Below are 19,375 nucleotides of genomic sequence, written 5' to 3'. Positions count from 1 at the left end.
AGCAGACTTCAGAAAAGAATGTCTTCTCATCTTGAGAGAGATATCTTTGGAGAGATACCAATTGAAGACAAAGGAAGTGAACACTGTATCACTGACCAACCCCTCGAATGTCCAGGCAGCCTTGGAAAAGCTGAAGCCTGTAGTTTAAAAGAGCCTACGCTGCTCAGGAAATGACAGGTAGGAACTTTCTGCAGCTTTCAGCCATAAAACTTCAACAGGAAAATAGAAACCATAGTTGAGACTCGCCATCTTGAAGGAATGGCCGTGGAGGCTGGGAGCCAGCAGTGCAAACTGTTACGAGCAGCAGATTTAACAAAGGTTTTGTCGTCCTCCTGGGAGCAGGCGGTGGGTGGGAGGGTGGGTGGGACACACCCAGGTCCCGAGGCCAGCCTTGCTCTGTGGTTCTCCACCCCCAGAGGACTGGCAGCAGCTGCTTTCTCACTTTCCCCCCGGAGCTGCCTCAGCTTGTTTGTCTCTAGACTAGACCCAGGTGGTGAACTGAAAGGCTCACAGGGCCTGACCAGCTGCATCCTTGATTCTCCTGCCAAGCAGGCCTGAGGAGGGAGCGCTGGCTTCTGGCGCCCCAGGGAGGGCTTCTTCTCACCCCTAGCCCCCAGTAGGCATTTGAGGTCAGGATGTGTTAAAGGTGCCAAACAACATTTCTCTGCCAGCTGCATCAGAAAACTGGGTGTGGGCTGAGGACTCTGCACTGGGCCCCTGTCAGGAGCTGTTCCAGGGCCTCTTGTTGCCTGGGACCCACCACCCCTGTCGCCAGCCGCTGACTCCTGACCTGGCCTGGTGGAGCCTCTTCCCTGTGGACACCAGTGCTCCACAGCTGCCGGGGCGTCATCCTCGCCTGCTCTCACTCCCTGTCCTGGCCCCAGTTTAAGGCCCCGCCTCTCAGGTGACTCTGTGTGTGCTGTGACAGCCCAGCCTAGGGGTTTTCTGAGTGGGTTTTCTTCTGCTGGAATGACCCTCACTGCATGGTGCATCTTAGCTTACATCACCAGTTAACTCACTCTCTTTGTTGCCATCCCATGCCACTCTGCCTGTTTCTGTGCTTATTCCTGATTTGTTGTATTTATATTCCAACATGGCAATGTTTGTGAAATTCTAAACAGTGGGAACCAGGTTCTCTTTCTTCCTGTAACTTCCTTTATTCCAAATGCAGAGCAGTTTTACCTCAGTCTCTCTGGGCCTAAAATTTCTCATAAGATACTGGAGGTGTCTACCACCACCAGAATTTGGTGGTTCTTGACTGGAGGTACCCATTAAGGTCACCTGGAGTCCCATGCGTGTGCTGGACAACACATGGACACCCCATGTAGAGTCGTGAAGTGGGGCCCTTGTTTTGCTCCAGACACTAAAATTGACTGAGAGTGGATCACAGACCTAAATCATGAGGCGAGAACCCAAGGCTAAACTTTTCTGACATTGGAACAAGCAGTGGCTTCTTAGATACGACAACAAAATCACAAGTGACCAAAGAAAAAGCAGGTGCGTTAGACCTCATCAGTGTTATAAACTTCTGTGCTTCAGAGGGCGCCATTAGTAAAGTGAAAAAACAACTCACAAAATGGGAGGAAATATGTCACACATCTCCTAAGGGCCTAGTGTCCAAAAAGTACAAAGGACTGTTACAAATCAGCTATGAAGAAGCAATGACAGTAGACTGGAATAAACAGTTCTCCAAGGAAAAGTATTCAAATGGCCAACAAGCATGTGATGCTCAGCATCACTGGTTGTTAGGGAAACACAAATCAATATCACATTAGGTGCCACTTCACACCACTAGGTTGGCTATAATCAAGCTAAACAGTCACAAATGTTGACTAGAAAGTGGAGAAATTGGAACCACTGTGGATGCTAGTATAAATGTAAAACAGTGCAACTGCTATGTAAAAAAGTTTGCTGTTCCTAAGAATGTTAATATAGATCACATGGTGTAGTTACCATTTTTTGCTGTTGTTGGTCAGTTGCTAAGTTGTGTCTGGAAACTGTCACTAAGTCATGGCAAGAATACTGAAGTGGTTTGCCATTCCCTTCTCCAGTGGACCACATTTTGTCAGAAATCTTTACTGTGACCCATCTTTCTTGGGTACCCATGCACGGCATGGCTCATAGCTTCATTGACTTATGTAAGTCCCTTAACCATGACAGGACTGTGATCCGTGAAGGGGATAGTCACCATGTGACCCAACAATTCCATTCCTAAGGGTCTGTACATAAGAGAGTTGAAAATGTACATTCACTCAAAAACTTATACATAAACACATGTAGCAACTTTATTTCATAATAGCCCCAATGCCCATCAGCTGATATATGGGTAAACAGATTTTGGTATATTCATATGATAGAATATTATTCAGACATGAAAATAAATGGAATACTGACACATGCTACAACATGAGTAAACCTTGAAAACATTATGTGTGTGAGAGAAAGAAGCCAGTCACAAAAGGCCACATATTCTGTCCTTCCATAAGTATGAAATACTCAGAGTAGGCAAATTCACAGAGGCAGAAAATAGATTAGTAGTTGCCAGGGACTAGAAGGTTGGGAAGGGGAGCAGAGTAGGGTGTGATGATTACTTGGAATGAGATCCTTAACAGGGTCCTGAAAATGTTCAGAAATTAGATACTGGTGATAGTTGCACTTCTTTCTGAATATACTAAAAGCCACTGAGTTTGTACACTTTAAAACAGTGTCTTTGTATGTGAATTATGCAAATCTCAAGAAAACTGTTTTGTTCAATCCCTGTGAGAGCTTTTCTAAAGTATACATAGCATCTTCTGTTCTTGTGTCCTGGTTCAGCTTCAGCAGGACCAGAACGTGTGTAGGGTTCCACCTGCAAGACTCATAGTAAACAGTAGTCCTGTCTGCAGTGTACACACTTGGGTTACCCTGGAGCAAGTGTGGCATGTCCTCTCAGTAGGTGGAGTATAGCTGTGCAAGTCTGACGGTGCCCTGGATGACCTTAGGACAACTGGAAAGCAGAGCCTATGATTCCAGCCTGCTGTCGGATCCAGGCAACATGGACAGGAGGAGAGGAGGGCAGTGAACTGAGGGTACGAAGGACTCTCAGGAAGAGTGAGACCAGAGAGTGGGATGTGATCCCCCAGGGGAGGGACACAGTCCCCAGGAAAGGGATGCAGTCCCCAGGGCAGGGACGTGGTGTGGACAGCAGGTGTGAGGTCATCGTCCCCTTGACAGTGGTGTGGAGGCAGGGCAGAGACAGAGGGTGTGTCTGCAGGACACACGTGCTTGTGGTTTCATTCTGGGGTTGGCCAGCGTATCTTTGAAGATGTCCTGCAATCAGTTTTTCTCCCTGAAATATTTTCTTATCAGGTTATAAAATCATTGTAGCAAAGGGAAGTGCATTCAGTATTTTGTTATTACATATAAGGGAAAGAATATGGAAAAGAATAGATAAGAATCTGGAAAAGAATAGATATATATGTTACATGTATATATATGTATGTGTATGTATACATATACATATGTGTACATAGGTGTATATATATATGAAATTAAAAGACACTCCTTAGAAGAAAAGCTATGACAAACCTAGACAGTGCATTAAAAAGCAGAGATATCACTTTGCTGATAAAGATACATATAGTCAAAGCTATGGTTTTTCCAGTAGTCATGTATGGATGTGAGAGTTGGACCGTAAACGAGGCTCAGTGTCGAAGAAGTGATGCCTTTTCCGAACTGTGGTGTTCACGGAGAAGACTCTTGAGAGTCCCTTGGACTGCAAGGAGATCAAACCAGTCTATCCTAAAGGAAATCAACCCTGAATTCTTATTGCAAGGATTGATGCTGAAGCTTCAATCCTTTGGCCACCTGATGTGAGAAGCTGACTCACTGGAAAAGACCCTGATGCTGAGGAAGATTGAGGGCAAGAGGAGAAGGGGATGACATAGGATGAGATGGTTGGATGACATCATCAACTCAATGGACATGAGTTTGAGCAAACTGTAGGAGATAGTAGGAAGGACAGGGAAGCTTGGCATGCTGCAGTCCATGGAGTCTCAAAGACTTGGACACGACTGACTGAACAACAAAAATATATACACACACATGACTGAATCACTTTGGTGTACAATGGAAACTACACTTCATTTTAAAAAGTCATGAAATGATTGAGCATAGATGTAAAAATAAAAACCAACCAAAAATTAATTTCCACCATACAGAGAAATGTATGACACAAAACAGTTGGATTTCTAAATAAGATGGTCCTGTAAATAAGACAGACCCATGGACAAGACCATCCAGCCGCAAGCTGACGTGCTTTCAGGTGTAATGTTAGAGCTGACTTCCTGGTTGGACTTCAGGAAGATGACAGTGTTAAAATTGGAATGTTAATACAGAAACACTGGGCAAAAACCCAAAGGCATAAACACTTAGAAGATTTAAAAACAAATAAGGATTTTTCTGGTGGTCCAGTGGCTAAGACTCCAGTCCCCCATTGCAGAGGAAGCTTGATCCCTGGTCAGGGAATTAGACCCCACATGCCATAACTAAGAGTTCACATGCTGCAACTGAAAATCCTGCGTCCTGTGACTAAGAATCAGCACAGCCAAAAAAATTAAAAAACAAAAACAAAAGAAATAAAGCCATTGTTTTAATAATAAAACACTTTCTAATAATAATAATCTTGGAAATGAGGCAACATTTGTTACAAGCCACTAACTGATACAGGCTTGTTTATTTAAGAGTACCCAGTGTGGGGACTTCCCAGGTAGTCTAGTGGTTAAGACTCTGTGCTTCCACTGCTGGGGGTGCTTGGAGGTGCCAGTTTGATGCCTGGTCGGGAGTTAAGATCCCACAGGCTTCGTTGTGTGACCAAAGAAAAAAACAAACCCAAAAAAACCAAAAACAGTCCTAATTATCTCCCAGCTGCCACAGGCAGACTATATGTTGGCCAGAGGCCCCTGGAGCAGGCACTTGAACACTGTCCTCTGTTTGGCTGCAGAAAGGCCTTCTCTGCTTTTCTTGTCCATGTGGCAGAAAAACACGACCAGGGCCCAAGGGTGGGTCCACATGTGAAGGAGACAGACCTTCAGGTGTGGACTGCTCTGGCCTTTTAAAAACTTTAATTGTAACCACCTCTTTTCAGTCCAACAGTAACCATTCGGAAAGTCTCTTGTGTTGTAAAAGTTTGTAAATTTTATTAACTTAAGTTCATCCATCCTTTAAAATTTCTTTAATCCATGTCATGCTTAGAAGGGTGACCTCTCCCAGTGAAAGATTGTTGAAATATTCTTCTGTTCTTTTTATTTTAAAATTTTTGCTTCCACATTTATTTCATGACGTGGTTTAAGATAAAAATACAACTTCATAATACCAGAATGATTCCTTCATTCCAAAAGAACTTCGTGGTGATTAGCAGTCACCCCTCTTGAGCCTCTGTCATCACCGGTCTATGGATTTGCCTCTTCCCAACGTTTCATACAGATGAGATAATGCAATATGTGGCCTTTCATATCAAGCTTCTTTCATTTAACATGATGTTGTCAAGACTTATTCGTATGGTAGCCACACTTTGCTCCTTCTTAGGACTGAGCAATACTCTGTTGTGTGAACAGACTGCAGTTTGTTCAGTCATCAGTTGGTGGATGTTTATACTGTTTCTGCTCTTTGGTTATTGTGACATAATGCTGCTCTGTTTACAAGTTTTTATCAAGGTGTATATTCTCAGTTCTCTTGGGCGTGGGATTGCTGGTAACTCTGTATTTAACATTTTGAGGAACTGCTAGACTATTCTCTAAAGCAGCTGAGCCATTTTACATCCCCATCAGTGATACGTGGAAGTTCAGCTTCTCTGTGTCCTCCCGCTCTTGTTATTATTGGTCTTTTTGATTATAGCCATCCTCGTGGTTATGAAGGGGTGTCTCATCACAGTTTTCATTTGCATTTTTCTAATGACTATAGTCGGAGAAGACAGTGGCAACCCACTCCAGAACTCTTGCCTGGAAAATCCCATGGGCAGAGGAGCCTGTTAGGCTGCAGTCCATGGGGTCGCCGAAGAGTCAGTCAGTGAGCGACTCTACTTTCACTTTTCACTTTCATGCATTGGAGAATGAAATGGCAGCCCACTCCAGTGTTCTCGCCTGGAGAATCCCAGGGATGGCGGAGCCTGGCCGGTTGTCGGCTATGGGGTCGCACAGAGTCAGACATGACTGAAGTGACTTAGCAGCAGCAGCAGCAATGACTGTAGTCCACTAGTCTCCTCTGTCCATGTGATTCTCCAGGCAAGAATACTGGAGTGAATTGCCATTTCCTTCTCCAGAGGATCTCCCTGACCCAGGATCACTCGTGTCTGACTATGTCTCCTACACTGGTAGGCAGATTCTTTGCCGCTGAGCCACCCAGGAAACCCAGTCTTTCTGGATTACTTGTTTAATTTGTCTTCAGTTCTTGTGTAGTTCATTGTCACATACAGTATGATACAAGGATAGGAATCCTTCCCCATCCCCACCTTACCCCACCTGGGTGCCAGCCTTTGTCCTTGTAAAGCTTACTGATTTGATACTCTCTTCCCTGTTGCTGGTTTTACCATAGATTAATTCTCTTATATAACAGGATTTATTTCTCTGTTATCTGTTCTGCTCCATTTAGTTTCTTCCTTATGTTTTATTAGTTATACCTTTATATCATGTCTAGTATCCAGCAGCTCTTGTTATCATCATATCTGTCAGTTTACCTCATAAACCTTTTTGCCACTAGATTTTTACATCATTTGTACTTTGGGATCATTTGCATTCTTTGAAAAATATATTTGGGTTTTTTTTTTCTCATTGTGTTAAACAAATTTGAGACTAACCTGCATCTTACAGTGTTTAGTCTTTTGCTCAGCAGCTGGGCATGTCCCACTTCTTGACTTAAATAAATAAACAAGTATAAATAATAAGAAAATAGTTATTAACTTTTTTCTTTGTTTTCATATAGGTCTATGCATAGTTGGCTAAAGTTATTCCTTGATACTGTGTTTCATATTTTCACACTTTTGTGAGCTAGAGCCCTAAGGTATTCTTTTTTAAAAAAAATCCATTTATTTATTTTTGACTGTGCTGGATCTTTGTGCTGTGCAAGCTTTTCTGTAGTTGCAGCGAGCAGGGGTTACTCTAGTTGCGGTGTGCGGTCTTCTCACTGAGGTGGCTTCTCTTGTTGCAGAGCACGGGCTCTAGGTGCTGAGTTTCCGTAGTTGCAGTGCATGGGCTCAGTAGTTGTGACTTCCAGGCTCTAGAGCACAGGCTCAGTACTTGCTGCGCACAGGCATGTAGGGTCTTCCCAGACTAGCAATCAAACCCATGTCTGTTTTATTGGCAGGTGGACTCTTTACCACCGAGGAATCTGCCCTATGGTATTCTTGAGACCTGTCTTATCCTGAATTTGAAAGATAGTGGTTTTCTTGTTTTCCTCTGACTGGCAGGTATGTGGATTGTATTCCTGCTGAAGGGAGACAGCTCTAACAAATTAGCATACAGTCCTGGAGGCTGGAAGTCCAGAATCTGGCAGGGCCACGCTCCCTGCAGGAGGCCAGGAGAGACTGACCCTTGTCCCTTCCAGTCTGGGTGGCTGCCTGGTGTTCCTGGGCAGTGCTGGGCGTGCCAGGCTGGCGGCCTCTGCCCTCCAGCCTCTGCTGGGTTTCACACCCTTCTCCCTGTTTCCCTTACACCTCCTCTGCCTCCCTCATGAAAGGAAGGACGCTTACTGGATTTATAGCCTCCTATCTCAGAATCCTTATCTGTAAAGATCCATTTTTCCAAACAAGGTCACATTTTTCAGCTCCTGCGGATCAGGGTGTGGACTTTTCTCATGGGCCACCATTCACCCTACTGTGGACACCACTCCCCAGTTGCCAGCACAGAGGATGTCTGTCTTGTTTATAGCTTTTTGGTGCTTCTTTATCTTTTTTGTATCTATGTTAGTGTAGTAGAGCCTGGAGACCCTTCCTCCCGTGGACCTCAGTTCCTGGTAAGGACACAGAGAAGAATGAGGTCTTATCTGTTGCAAGAAAGCTTATTAACAATAAGGAAAGAAACAGCAGGTCCCAAAGAGATGGACATAACTGAGCACACAGAAAGGAAGAACAGAGAGGACGCCTCAAGGGAGAGGTGGGCCATGCCAGGGGAGGCAGTGGTCCCAGAAGGCTGCAGTACAGAGTTTTTAAGGCAGGGCTGTTTGCATAATCCAGGGGGGTGGTTGATTGACAGCTGCTGGTTATATAACAAGATTCTCTATCCTCCTGTTTTTCTCATAATTCAGTCTACTCTAATTAGATGTATGTATTCATGGAATATTTATGAGCAGCTAATGATGCGTTTGAACTGTGATGTTGGAGAAGACTCTTGAGAGTCCCTTGAACTGCAAGGAGATCCAGCCAGTCCATCCTAAGGGAAATCGGCCCTAGGTGTTCATAGGCAGGACTGATGTTAAAGCTGAAACTCCAGTATTTTGGCCACCTGATGCAAAGAACTGACTCATTTGAAAAGACCCTGATGTTGGGAAAGATTGAAGGCAGGAGGAGAAGGGGATAACAGAGGATGAGATGGTTGGATGACACCGCCAACTCAATGGACATGAGTTCGGGTAAATTCCGGGAGTTGGTGAGGGACAGGGAGGCCTGGTGTGCTGCGGTTCATGGGGTCACAAAGAGTCAGACACAACTGAGCGACTGAACTGAACTGAATGAGTCCAGTGACCACCAAAGGTTACTTCAGTATAAAACATGTTCCAGAGTAGGGACAGTCCCACCAGTAGACAGAGGATGAGTTGGTTGGATGGCATCACTGACTCAATGGACATGAGTGTGAGCAAACTCTGGGAGATGGTGAAGGACATAGCGTGCTGCAGTCCAAAGGGTCACAAAGAGTCGGACATGACTGAGTGACTGAACAGCAAGCCAGTAAGGGATTTTTCTTGGCTTCCAATTTTTGTAGGACTGGTGGGTGTATCATGGGCAGGACTGATAAACTGGTGGGATTAGGTAGTTATTGGTCGGTTAGCTAAAGGGGCCCCTTCTCATTGCTCACCTAACTTCCTGCACATGGTAAATACATATTTGATAAATACCTATTTTTTTCCGAGTAATTACATGATTTCTTCTGAAAATGTCATGGCACAAGAATGGACTGACTGGTCGTGTCTCCATGTATTGTTAGAGGGGAGGTACTGAGGTGCGTCCACTTCCTTCTCCCTGCTTCGTGGGAACCTGGTGGTGATGTGGAGATGGTGCTGCGATCGCCTGGAGATGCAAATGCATGGTTGCTCCCTCCATGAGGGAGTTTCCTGTGAAAAAACCACCGTCTCCTTGGTATTGTTATGGTGGCAGAACAGCATTCATCGTGAAAGTCAGTCAACAAAGGATATTCATTTCTAGGTTTTGATGTAAGGAAATCACTATCATGATCCGGAAAACAAGGACATTTAGTAACCTTGTCTGATTACATTTTACAGAGCTTTGAATTTATTTTTAGAAAGTACTTGTATTTAGTTTAGTTTTGATATGTTGATAAATAACCACAGGATATCTGTTCCTCTTATTCAGTCTTTATAGTGTGGCCATTGTGTTAAATATGAAGTTTGTAGGAAAAAATGGAACCCCTTTAATAAGAATATTTCTGTTTATCTAGACTTTTATATTTTTAATTAAAATTTTATTCAGATAATTGTAATTTTACATGCAGTTATTAAAATCAATACAGAGACGTCCCTTGAGTACTTTGTCAGTTTCCCCATTTATAACATTTTATAAATGGGGACAGTTTAATATCACAACCAGGTTATTGACATTGATACAATCCACTGATCTTATTGATATTTCCTTAGTTTTATTTATATGTGTGTATTAAGTTCTATACAGTTTGACCACTTGTGCAACATGTGTAGGTTTGTGTGTATCTGCCACTACAGTCAAGATACTATTTCCAACACCACAATAAACTCTCATATGTCACTTTTTTATAACCACATGCAACTTTTTCTCTTCCCCTGGCAGGTCCCTAACTCCTGACAACAGCTAATTCTCTGTTTGTAAGATGCTATCATTTCAAATGCCATAGAAATGGGATCAAGCATTCCGTGCAGACTGAACCTTCTGGGATTGGCTTATTTCACTCGATATGATTTCTTGGAGATTCAGCCAAATTTTTACAGATTTAAATTGGTTTTTCCTTTTTATTGACAAATAGCATTCCCTGGTATAACTGGACACCAGTGTAACTCACCTGCTGAAGAATACCTGGCCTGATTCTAGTCTGGGGCTCTTATAAGTAAAGTTGCTATGAACATTCATGTACAAGTTCTCATGTGCATATCAGTTTTAATTTTGCTGAGGTGAAAGCCCAAGAATGAAATTTCTGGGTGCACTAATTGCATGTTTACTTTCATAAGAAACTGCCAAACATTTTTAGAGTGGCTCTACCATACTGCGTTTCCACCAGCAATTTATGTGTGTGGTAATGTCTGACTCTTTGTGACCCTATGGACTATAGCCTACCAGGATCCTCTGTAGGTTCTCCATGCAAGAATATGGGAGTGGGTTGCCATGTCCTGCTTCAGGGGATCTTCCAGACCCAGGGTTTGAACCTGTGTCTCCTGCATCAGGAGGCAGGTTCTTTACCACTAGCACCACCTGGGCAGCCTAGCAATGTATGAGTGACCCAGTTTTCCTAGGTCCTTTCCAGGTATTTGGTATTGTCACAAAGCAGGTTTTGACTGATAAATGTATGGTGGTACCTCACTGCATGTGCATTTCCCTGAGAGCTCAGGATGTTGAACATCTTTTCATGCTAATAACCATCTGAATATTCCCTTCAGTGCAACGTCTGTTCCTTATGTGTTTTAGTCTCTCTGTTAGGTGTGTGGTTTGCAGATATTTTCTTCCAGTCTGTGGCTTGTCTTTTCCATCATCTTAACAGGGTCCTTGGCAGAGCAAAAGTGTTAAAGTTTGATGATGTACAGTTCTTCACCATTTCCTCTTGTGGGTTGTCCTTTCGGTGTTGAGTTTGGGAAATCTTTGTTCTTGTTCATTCACTCAGTCGTGTCCGACTCTTTTAATCCCATGAATGGCAGCATGCCAGGCTTCCCTGCCCTTCATTGTCTTCTGGAGTTTGCTCATGTTCGTTGACTCGGTGATGCCATCCAACCGTCTCCTCCTCTGTCGCCCCCTTCTCCTTTTGCCCGCAGTAATTCCCAGCATCAGGGTCTTTCCCAATGAGTCAGTTCTTTGCATCAGGTGGCCAAAATATTGGAGCTTCAGCTTTAGCATCAGTCCTTCCAATGAATATTTACCTAACCTGAGATCTGAAGTATTTTCTCTTTTTTTCACTAAAGCTTTTGCATTTAAATGTCTGATCAATTTTGAATTAGTTTATGTATAAGATGTGAGATTTTGGTCCATATTCATTTTTTTTTTTTGGCAATGAATGTCTGATTGCTACAGCAGTACTTGTTTGAAAATCTGTCCTTTCTTTGAATTGCACCTTTGTCAAGACGAGTTGGGAGTGTCTGTAGGGGTCGTACTGATCTTTGTCCATATCACATAGTCTTGGTTACTGTAGATGTGTAATAAACCACATAGACTTGATGCCTGAGACCACATAGACTTGATTCCTCCCATTTAATTTATTTTTTCAAAATTAATCTACCTACTCTAATTTCTTTGCCTTCCTCTGTATTCAGTTCACTTCAGTCACTCAGTCAGACTCTTTGCAGCCCCATGGACTGTAGCTTGCCAGGCTTCTCTGTCCATCACCAACTCCCAGAGCTGGCTCAAACTCATATCCATTGGGTTGGTGATGCCATCCAACCATCTCATCCTCTGTCGTCCCCTTCTCCTCCCACTTTCAATCTTTCCCAGCATCAGGGTCTTTCCCAATGAGTTAGTTCTTTGCATCGGGTGGCCAAAGTATTGGAGCTTTAGCTTCAGCATCAGTACTTCCAATGAATATTCAGGACTGATTCCCTCTAGGATTGACAGGTTTGATCCCCTTGCAGTCCAAGGGACTCTGGAGAGTCTTCTCCAACACCACAGTTCAAAAGCAGCATTTCTTTGGTGCTCAGCTTTCTTTATAGTCCAACTCTGACATTCATACATGACTACTGGAAAAACCATAGTTTTGACTAGACAGACCTTTGTGGGCAAAGTAATGTCTCTGCTTTTTAATATGCTGTCTAGATTGGTCATATTTTTTCTTCCAAGGAGCAAGAGTCCTTTGATTTCATGACTGCATTAATCATCTGCAGTGATGTTAGAGCCCAGGAAATAAAGTCTGTCACTGCTTCCATTGTTTCTCCTTCTATTTCCCATGAAGTGATAGGACCAGATGCCATGATCTTCGTTTTTTGAATGTTGAGTTTTAAGACAGCTTTTTCACTCTCTGCTTTCACTTTCATCAAGAGGCTCTTTAGTTCTTTTTTGGTTTCTGCCAGAAGGATGGTGTCATCTGTGTCAGTTCAGTTCAGTTGCTCAGTTGTGTATGACTCTTTGCGACCCCATGAACTGCAGCACGCCAGGCCTCCCTGTCCCTCACCAACTCCCGGACTCCAACCAAACCCATGTCCATTGATTCAGTGATGCCATCCAACCATCTCATCCTCTGTCGTCCCCTTCTCCTCCTGCCCTCAATCTTTCCCAGCATCAGGGTCTTTTCCAATGAGTCAGCTCTTCACATCAGGTGGCCAAAGTATTGGGTTTCAGCTTCAGAATCAGTCCTTCCAATGAACACCCAGGACTGATCTCCTTTAGGATGGACTGGTTGGATCTCCTGGCAGTCCAAGGGACTCTCAAGAGTCTTCTCCAACACCATAGTTCAAAAGCATCAATTCTTCAGTGCTCAGCTTTCTTTACAGTCCAACTCTCACATCCATACATGACTACTGGAAAAACCATAGCCTTGACTAGGTGGAACTTTGTTGGCAAAGTATGTCTCTGCTTTTTAATATGCTATCTAGGTTGGTCATAACTTTCCCTCCAAGGAGTAAGCATCTTTTAATATCGTAGCTGCAATCACCATCCACAGTAATTTTGGAGCCCAGAAAAATAAGTCAGCCACTCTTTCCACTGTTTCCCCATCCATTTGCCATGAAGTGATGGGACCAGATATCATGATCTTAGTTTTCTGAATGTTGAGCTTTAAACCAACTTTTTCACTCTCCTCTTTCACTTTCATCAAGAGGCTCTTTAGTTCTTCACTTTCTGCCGTAAGGGTGGTGTCATCTGCATATCTCAGGTTATTGATATTTCTCCCAGCAATCTGAATTCCAGCTTGTGCTTCCTCCAGCCCAGTGTTTCTCTTGATGTACTCTGCATATAAGTTAAATAAGCAGGGTGACAATATACAGCCTTGACGTACTCCTTTTCCTGTTTGGAACTAGTGTGTTGTTCCATATTCAGTTGTAACTGTTGCTTCCTAACCTGCATACAGATATCTCAAGAGGTAGGTCAGGTGGTCTGGTATTCCCATCTCTTTCAGAATTTTCTACAGTTTATTGTAATCCACACCATCAAAGGCTTTGGCATGGCCAATAAAGCAGAAATAGATGTTTTTTCTGGAACTCTCTTGCTTTTTCGATGATCCAGCAGATGTTGGCAATTTGATCTCTGGTTCCTCTGCCTTTTCTAAAACCAACTTGAACATCTGAAAGTTCATGGTTCATGTAGCATGTGAGATGAGAGCAATTGTGTGGTAGTTTGAACTTTCTTTGGCTTTGTCTTTCTTTGGGCTTGGAGTGAAAACTGACTTTTTCCAGTCCTGTGGCCACTGCTGAGTTTTCCAAATTTGCTGGCATATTGAGTGCAGCACTTTCACAGCGTCATCTTTTAGGATTTGAAATATCATCTTTTAGGATTTGAAATAGCTCAACTGGAATTCTATCACCTCCACTAGCTTTGTTCGTAATGATGCTTCCTAAGGCCCGCTTGACTTTGCACTCTAGGATGTCTGGCTCTAGGTGAGTGATCTGGGTCACATCGTGGTTTTCTGGGTCTTGAAGATCTTTTTTGTAGAGTTCTGTGTATTCTTGCCACCTCTTCTTAATATATACTTCTCCTCATTTATACTGTGAAACAATATTGTGTCAATAAATATCTTGGAGGGATTTTGACTAGTGGTGGTGGTAGTTTTTAGTCACCCAGTTAAGGCTGACTCTGTGCTACTCTATGTACTGTAGCCTGTCAGGCTTCTCTGTCCATGAGATTCTCTAGGCAAGAATAGTGGAATGAGTTACCATTTCCTCGAACCCCGGGGAATCTGGCTGACCCAGAGGTTGAACCCATGTCCCCTGCATTGGCAGATGGATTCTTTACTGCTGAGCCACCAGGGTAGCCCTTGATTGGTGTTAATTCTTACTTAAATGTTTGGTAGAATTCCCCAGTGAATCCTTCTGGCCTTGGAAGTTTATCTTTTGGAAGCTTTAAAGTTAGATACACGTATTTTAAAGGTGGCAAGACTGTTCAGATTGATTATTTGATCTTGGTTGAGTTTTGGTAGTTTTTGGGGTTTGAGATATTTAGTCCATTTCTTTTGAGTTTTCAAATTTTTGAAAATGTTGTTCATGGAATTTCCTTGTTATCTTGTCACTGACTATGGGATCTGTACTGATGTCCCTTATTTCATTCCTGATAATGGTCTTTTGTATTTTCTCTCTTTTTATGTTTGGCAGTCTCATTAGACTTTTGTTTAATTTTATTGATCCTCCTCCCCCAAGAACCAGCCTTTTGGTTTTTGCTTTTTCTTTTGTTTTTCTGTTTTTAATTTTGCTAGGTTTTAGTCTTATCTGTATTACTTCCTTCTGTTTGCTTTGGCCTGAATTTGCTCTTCCTACCCCCACCCCCAGTTTCTTGAGGTAGGAAGTTAGGTTATTAATTCGAGACCTCCTAGCATTTTCCATTCAAGTATTTAGTGCTATAAACTTTAATCAGACCTGCTGAGAGGAGCCTGCAGTTCCTAACTGCAAGGAGGGGCTTTTCATCTTTGTCAGTTTTTGCTTCAAGCATTTTGAGGGTCTGTTGGGATGTTTTCTGGAATAGATTCCAGGATCTGATTAAGGTTTTAGGGGAGAGGGAGAGGAAGGAGACACTTCCTGACCAGTGCTGTCTCTTTGTCCTTGTGTGTTTATAACTTGGTGTCATTTCAGCGAGATTTAGGAAAGGAGATAAAAACGTCTGTAAATGTTGTGTTTAATTATAAGGACTTATTAGAAGATTACAAACTGGTTTAATGTAGCTTTTGTGAGGATTTGGGGTGTCCATTTGGTCAGTTCTCATTCTTAGCCAGTTGACAGCATTTGCCACGGTTCACAGTTGATCAGTCCCTCCTCCTTCAAACATCAGCCTCACTTGGCTTCTAAGACACTGTCCTCCGTCTTGTTGGTTCCTCATTCGTAGTCGCCTAGACTGCTTCTCCCTGACTTCTGACCCTGGCATGCTCCATCCTGGGTCTCTTCTGTGCATTCACAGCCCCTGCTATGTGAGCTCACCACCAATGGCGTCAGAGAGAACCTCACATTGATGATCTCTGCATTCACCCTGGACCTCAAGTCCAATCACATTTCCCACGCTGACCCTGTGTTTCTCCGTGGACATCCACACGAGCCTCTTGCACAACACACCAAAACTAGCTGCTGACATCAGCTACCAAAACCTACTTTTCTACACAGTATATGATCTTACTTGATGGAGGCTCCACACTTTCAGTAGCTTAAATAAAAAATCTTAGCGTTTTCCTTGGCTTCTCTCTTGCCCTGTTCTGTCGTTTCTTCTCTCAGCACATCCTGTGGGCTCTGCCAGCAGACCCCACGTGGAGTCCATGGACAGCATCTCCACCAACGCGTATGGTATAAATTTACTTAGTCAAAGAAGTAAAGTTATAGCATATAAATAAATGCAGCCTTTCTCTACTTTGCTGATACTGTGACTCCAATTCAGTGGTAACTAAGTGCTCCAAAGTATAGGTCCTGGAGGACAGACCTTCTTTTAATGAGCAGTTAACGATCCGTTTTAATCAGCAGGTTGTTTGTACGCAGATATAAATTATCTTCAGTGGGTTAAATATTTTTGCTGAAATATTTTCCCCGTGCCCTTCTGCTTGGTCAGCTCTTTGTCATGGACTTGCCAGACCCGACTCCAGTCCAGACTGCATGGGGCATGGGGATCAGCGCCCCTACTGTCTGGTCACAGAGAAACCCTGCCCTCTAGGCTGGCAGGGATGCTGCCAGGCTTGCCTCCCCTTCTTCTCAACCGCATACAGTCACGTGCACTCTTAGTGATGTCTCCTTACTGCTCATGGGACATACCAGCTCCTGCCCTCAAAGTGGTGACACCCTTTGAAATGTGCTCCAAGCACTTTGAAAAACAGGGACTTATTCTCAGGTCCACATTTTTCTGTGTCAGATGTTACCCTCCCACCGACCTGCCTCCTGGGAATGCCTTCCCCAAGCCTCCATCCAAGCAAACCTCCTTGTTCTCTTCTTCCCTTGTCTCCACCTGCTCTCTCCATCTCGCTCTCTGGTTCTTATCTCGTATATCGTCTCCTTCTCTAGGAGGAGAGATTCTTTGAAGAGAGAGATGTTATCTCTAATCTTTCTTGTATCCCAAACATGCAGAATGGTGCGTGGCATCTAATACAGAAAAATAGTGGATAGTGAAGACCAGTGCTTTGTGTTCATGGCAGGTGCTGCTGCGGGCAGTTCTTCTCTGTGCCTTGAGTAGCGATGTCTGAGGAAGTCTATACACTGCGCTCTCTAGGTTCAGAGTCTGTCCCTCTTCCTTTTGGGGAGTGAGGAGGCTGTGGACAGTTACAACTTTTGGTCTGGGAATGAAGTGGGGATGTAGCTGAGAAGGAGGAGGAGGCATGCCCGTTTATCTGCTCCCTGATCCGTCTCCCCCTGGTTGTCCAGAAAGGTTCCACTGGAGCCAGAGAGCGGGGTCATCCTGGCCCAGGGCCCCCTAGAAGGCTCTTCTGTGGTGTTCCTGAGGGACTCATTGACTTCCTTGGCATGATGTGTCCTCATTCTAGCACTCAATATCCTGTGTCCCAAGAAACCTCACCCTGGGACACAAAACCCTGGCTTCTGGTGATGGGTACTGCAGGTTGGGTGAAGGGGAGTACAAAGCCCGTAAGATGGTCCCCTGGCCCCAAATAGGGGCTGGAAACAACACCATTTTAGCGTTTCCTGGGTCCTGTGTGGGTTATTTGCCTTCTGTGCCAGTTGTCACTCTTTGCGCTGATCTCTGGTGGCACCACAATTTGCAGGTCAGAGTAAATCGGCATCGTTGTGGCATCACCCAGCCGAGGAGGTTTAAGTGTGTAGTTAAGGGTGGTGCAACCCAAGCATTAAGAATTCGGTGATGACTGTTGGCTAACTGTGTGCTTTGTGTTGAGATAGTGCTGGTTAAAGTGTTAAACATTGGGAACATTCTGACCATGCTTTCTAAGGATTCAGATAATTAACATGAAAACAATTGCAATAGCAGTAACAGCGTTGCCCGGACCTCACTGAAAAAGACTGAATGACCATGAAATTTTAACAACAAACAAAAAGATGCACGGGGACCTGGAGGACTGGATCAGGATGAGCAGGTGACCCAAACAGAGCCTAGAGTGCAGCACCCAGAACGAACTGGGCGCAGGGCATGGGGAAGGGGCTGTGGAAGTGCAGAGGGGGAGCCCACCGACTGGGGCTGAGATAGGCAGGTATTTCCCAGTCAATCAAAAGTCCCCCATCTCCGCTAAAGACACCAAAACGCAATTGAGACTAGCTGGTGTGGAAGAATCTCCGGCAGGCCACAGGAATGCAATACGACCTTATTGCCCGACTACTCTGTGAAACTGAGGAAGGTTACATTTCCCAATCCAGAAGTTGCAATAATGTGCCACGTGGGAAAGAAAGAGGAAATCTCCCTGGCAGACGTGTTGGGCCGTGTGGCTTAGATCTGATCCTGTCAGGGCTTGTCCGACATCCTGCTTCTGCAGTAGGTCAGGGGTGTGTCAGATCAGGGCAGCAGAAGTCTTCTACCCAGCTGTGAGTGTTTTGATTTGAAAATTGACATTTCAGATCATCTTCATTTCCGTGGCTCAGACCATGAGGAGTCTGCCTGCAATGCAGGAGACCTGGGTTTGATCCCTGTGTCAGGAAGATTCCCTGGAAAAGGAAATCGCAACCCACTCCGGTATTCTTGCCTGGAAAATCCCAGAGATGGAGGAGCCTGGCAGGCTACAGTCCCTGGGGTCGCAAAGAGTCAGGCATGACTGAGCTACTAACTCGTTCGTTTCCGGGAAGGTTTAAATGATATCTCAGTAAGCAAACAGTGCAGGGTTGTTGATATCTTGTCCTGCTCTGTTTATCTGCCTGTTCAGCAGACAGAGCACATGTGAATCCCAGTTAGTCTGAGTGAAGAAATTGAAATGGTCTCCCATGCTACATGCCTGCACACCTCAAACACAACACTCCTAAAAAGATTCACCTGAGAAACTTTCCTAATGCAAGTGTTTGGTTACTTTTCAGCTTCCTCAAAATGTTTAGAAGCACTTAGTGCAATATTTGCATTTATAGAAATGCAAAGAGATTGTCGACCCAATGGCTGGCGTTGTTCTCAGGCATCATGTGATGTTAAAACTTTGACCTGACATAAAATAGTATTCCCTGCACCCCCACCCACCAAATCCTCTTTCCAAAGTGCAGATAAAAGGCATGTCCTTAAAAAAAAAAAAAGGCATGTCCTTCTCTGATTTGAACACACACTGAGGATGGGAATGGAGAAAAGAGGCCTGGATATTTGTATGCTATTTCTTCAGAACTGCTTAATGGTCTTTGATGATATGTAAAAAACCTAGGAAAAGATGGAGCAACTGCACCCAATTTGTTTGCTGTTACGTTTAGGTTGAGGCAAAAACTCATATGATGAGAAGATGACTCATTTTTTAATGACTGTTTAAAAGTTAAGTCATCAGATAAGGGCAACTTTCTCAACTAAACTAAAACTGTTCCCACAAGTTCAAATTGCATCTTTGCTTTAGAACTATTTTCTCTGAGAGAGGTGTAACTTATCCATTTGGGTAGTTTAAAAATGAGGATGGGCTTTGGGAAGCATCACTATGGACAAAGCTAGCAGAGGTGATGGAATTCCAGTTGAGTATTTCAGATCCTAAAAGATGATGCTGTGAAAGTGCTGTACTCAATATGCCAGCAAATTTGGAAAACTCAGCAGCGGCCACAGGCCTGGAAAAGGTCAGTTTTCATTCCAATCCCAAAGGAAGGCAATGCCAAAGAATGTTCAGACTACCACACAATTGCACTCATCTCACACACTAGCAAAGTAATGCTGAAAATTCTCCAAGCTAGGCTTCAACAGTATGTGAAT

Source organism: Muntiacus reevesi, chromosome 15 (genome assembly GCF_963930625.1).
Source record: "Muntiacus reevesi chromosome 15, mMunRee1.1, whole genome shotgun sequence".
Taxonomy (NCBI): Eukaryota; Metazoa; Chordata; class Mammalia; order Artiodactyla; family Cervidae; genus Muntiacus; species Muntiacus reevesi.
The sequence above is the reverse complement of the archived record's forward strand: the minus strand, read 5'-3'. Positions refer to the sequence as shown.